Genomic DNA, 4369 nt, shown 5'->3' on the forward strand with positions numbered 1-4369 from the left:
TTAGCTGCTATTTGTCTGAAAATATTTCCCTTTCAATTTTTTTTTGAAAAAGCAGACTTTTAATAACTTTTTATTACCAGGTTAAGTCATGAAGTTACAAAGTAATTAGAATTGCTGAAAGAGTATTATTGGTTTTTAAAAAAGACTCATTCATTACATACCTAATGTCTAGTATTTCATTGGTATACCACTGTTCAAAAGGTCCTGGCCAAAAGAAAAAAATCTCAAACAAAACACTCAATCCAATGCTTTAAGCCCCACTTTGTTAATTAAGCTTGTGTGAATTTGAGGCCTCCAAAAGAAAAGGGACATGGAATTAGGCAGGGCTGGAGATGTTGGCAATGCTTAAGCTGTCAGCCAGACTCCGCATAGCAAGACCAATAGTTTTTTTCTGGGCTACTCTACTTGAATTATTGTTCAATTACTCAGCATAATACATCTTTGAAGAAAGAAAAATTAACATGATAAGGAGGTCACTGCATTATTTGGACTACATGTCAGAATTATATTTAGCAAATTCAGATAGCCACAATAAAAATAGCCTCCATCATCTGTAGTTATGAAGATAATGATTATCCATCTGGCTTTTTATCTTTGCTGAACAATAATACAGAACTGATAAGCTATAAATGATACTATTTTATGTCATAAAATACGAGATTTTTTTTCATTTATGTTTATAAGCACTAACTGCTTGAGTCAAGGTTAGGCTTGTTAAATGATTAAAGGCAATTTTATTACAGCAACATGTACTTCTATCATTCTAAAAAATAAAATGCATATAAGAAACAGCTTTTATTTTTGTTTGCAACCTGGGAAATTGAGTTATTTTGCTGATGTGAAATAATAATAACTAATTTTAGGACAATACTACCTTCTGAAAATGCCCCACATCCACTTCTTAAATGCATCAAATTTATAGCATGTCCCATCTCAGACTTGGCCAGAGCAAAATTATGCAAATGATTGATTGCTAAGCTGAAACAAAAGGTAATTAACATGTTGGGAACAGGCAAGGGAGCAAGGGAGCATATTGCTAGATAAAAAGACTTTTTATTTAAAGGCAAAAAATCCCAAGTGGCCCTCTGGCACAGGCAATTTCTACTTTCACACTCACCAACGCGTATGTGATCTCCCACCCTTAACTTCTTTGGACCCTTAATTTCTTTGATTTGGACAGACTCATTGAGAACGATGTCCATAAGAGAAAAATCTTTCTGTGGTTAAATTTAACATGTGATAAGTTTGCAGAAGTTACAGGTAAAGAGGATAGTGAAGAAGTCAGCTACGATCCATTTATTTGAAGGTCAAACCAGCTTCATTGTACACTCCGAAGACTTTCTCAGTGGTGCTTACATAGGTAGCTGTTCTCAGGTCCAATCCTAGGTTATACTTTCTGGCTGTGTACATGATTTGCCTGGTAGAAAACTCCATAGGGTAAGCTAAACCAGAAAGCACAATGTCTTTCTTGGATATTCTGTTTTGGAACCCTGCTGTGGATATAATGGGAGAAGTTCGATGGTGTTTTCTAAATTTTTTTTCCAAACTATCTTGAACAGACATGAGAAAACGGTGGTTAGAATCTCTTTCATACTTGAAGGTCAAACAGCCATAGCTGACATGATTTATACTCTTTAGCCACTCAAAGTAAGATACTATCACTCCCTCAGCATTCAAATATAGATCAGGAATAACCATAATGTTCCTCTTCAGAAAAATCTTATCAACTTCATTGGCAGTTTCAGCAATGATCTTGGCTTTGACTCTGGGTGCACTGGATTTGGTCACCTGCTTCTCATTGGCAATAGGGATGAATATGCCAGTTTGCTTGCAGGATGCTTCTTTCCGAGGGCTTTGCCTTGGAGAAATTCAGGATTGATCCATGTTGCAATCTGAATTCCATATGCTCCCATTAGATTCAGCAACACCAACACACTTAGCAAAATTACAATGTAAATATAGACTGCGAAATTGCCAAATCCCTAAAAAACATATTTTATCTCCAAACCCTGGTGTCATTCCTAAAATGCTCATGAAAGAGGCTTCATTAAGGAAGTTTTCAATCCCATGCAAAACACTACAGCCAGTAGCAGGGAGATGTGGGTGGATGTGACCCAGACTGATGGATTTACCAGGATGGCAGGCACGTGCATTAATTTACATGCCCTATGGTGCTGGCATAGGTGTCAGCAATCTAGGACATCTCTTGCTCGCATGTGCCCATGCCTGGGGAAGGCACATCAATGCCAGGGCCAATAAAACCCTTTTTTGTGAGTTCCATGGTGAATCCCCTTGTGATCTTTTCCAATTTATTACTGGTGTAGTTCTTGGTATTAACACCAGCATTAGCACCCCAAATGGCACATCAACCACAGCACATTTAGACGTCACAAGGGAAGCCAAAACTTTTACTTACTTTACATTCACATCTTTGCCGTAACGGGAGCGTGCAGTGCCGGCTGCGCTGGGCCCCATAGCCCCGGATGACCTCCCTGGCGCTGTTGTCCTGCGGGATGGGGAAGCTCAGGCTCAGCAAGTGGCTGCAGGGCTTGAGGATTCGCAGGATGCCACGCACCCCGTTCCGCTTCTGCTCCTCACTCTCGCCGTTCTGGACGTGTGCCGCCAACTTGCCCTCCAGGATGCTGGCCGCGTGGTCGAAGCAGCTTTCCACCACCTTGAAGAAGTAGGGGCTGTCCTCCCAGCCCGCCGCCGCCATGCTGTCCCCTGGCCAGGTTCCAGCGGCAGTGGCATTTCGTCCAGGCGGCGCCCGCTCTTGGAGGCCCTGAGGAGGGCTGCCTTTTAAACTTCGCGCCTTCCCCGCAGTCTTCTCCCCTCACGCCACCCGCCACCTGACTGGGAACAGTCGGCTGCGCGGCCCAACGCCGTCTGGGACCGCCAGGCAGGACCGGCATCCCTTGCGCGCCCGCGCACGGACGTCCTCTCTGCCCATCCCGCGGGGCGCGAGGTGCGGGGCGGCGGTGGAGCTCTCTCTGTTTTTGAGGTACATTCTCTTTAATTCTAAAGTATTTTTTGAGGTATAGAACTCTTGTCTGCATTTATTTTTCTTTCATCATTTCCAGAATATCAGCCCGTTGCCTTAAGGCTTCCGTCACGTCTGTTGGGAAGTTTTCAGTCAACTGGTTGTTCTTTCGAAGGCAGTCTCGCCCCTACTTCCTTCTCAGGCCAAAAAACGGAGGCCCTTGACCCAAGGTCCTTTCTTGTCCCACCTTTGGGTCGTTCCTGAATGGAGAGGGTGTCTGCATGCTTAAGGAATTCGGCCGGCACCGGCACGCTCCGGGCACACTCAGGCCTGGGGCGCGCACTCCGGCGGAAAGAGGGCTGTGCGGGCTGGAGGTGGACCCGAGGCTCTGTGGGCAGGGAATTCGAGGCCCCAGATGTTTGGAGCCCAAGTTACAGAGCGTGCTGGCTGCGGGTGGGCGTATCAGCCAGACTGCAGGACCCTCACCCTGTGGAGAGTGACAGGTGGGAAGGAAGCCAAACACGAACCCCCAAAGCACAAGTCCAGGCCAGGACCACAGTTGCCTGTGCCTAAAGGTGGTGCTGTTTAAAGGTATTTGTCTTTTGTCTCTGTCTGTTTTTAAATTTTTCTCTTTGTCTTTGGTTTTCAGTAGTTTATTATGAAGTGGTGAGCTGTGCTTTCTTTTGTATTTATCCTGCTGGAGGTTCATAGTTATTAAGCAACTCTTCATCTTCAAACCCACCATTATGCTTTGTGATGTGCAGGTTCTGGGAAGTATATTTGGCAGCCGACTTCTCTTATGTTCTGGCACTAAAGGGATACTACTTGCTGTTTCTGTTAGCACCCCAGCAATAGGGTGCTATTTTTAGTGTACTATTTTAGGGTACTTTCCAGCTTTCTCTTAGCACTCCCAGAACTAGTCCCCTTATGCCCTCTTAGACATGGCAGCATCAAGAAAGTACCCCTTCTGGAAATCGGAGGGGGCAACGAACCATGAGAGACTATGGACTCTGAAAAACAAACTGAGGGTTCTAGAGGGGAGGGGGGTGGGAGGATGGGTTAGCCTGGTGATGGGTATTGAGGAGGGCACGTACTGCATGGAGCACTGGGTGTTATATGCAAACAATGAATCATGGAACACTACATCAAAAACTAATGATGTAATGTATCGTGATTAACATAACATAATTTAAAAAAATGGTTAAGATGGTAAAAAAAAAAAAAAGAAGAAAGTTCCCCTTCCCAGTTCCACAGGGCCCCTCTTCTGAACTCCTGTGATAGCAACACAGATGGGCATCGTGCCTCTTCAGTTTGTTCCCTATAATTATGAGTTTCTTATGGTTTGTCTCCCTCTCTGTTTTCATCTTATTTTATTTTTCCTTCCCTTCC

General features: G+C 44.2%; 1 pseudogene; it reads right to left on the minus strand.

Annotated features, from left to right (window-relative positions):
- Positions 1-1296: 1296 nt before the first annotated feature.
- On the minus strand, positions 1297-2716 carry LOC116642626 (annotated as a pseudogene).
- Positions 2717-4369: the final 1653 nt, after the last annotated feature.

Source organism: Phoca vitulina, unplaced genomic scaffold (genome assembly GCF_004348235.1).
Source record: "Phoca vitulina isolate PV1807 unplaced genomic scaffold, GSC_HSeal_1.0 scaffold23, whole genome shotgun sequence".
NCBI classification, from domain to species: domain Eukaryota; kingdom Metazoa; phylum Chordata; class Mammalia; order Carnivora; family Phocidae; genus Phoca; species Phoca vitulina.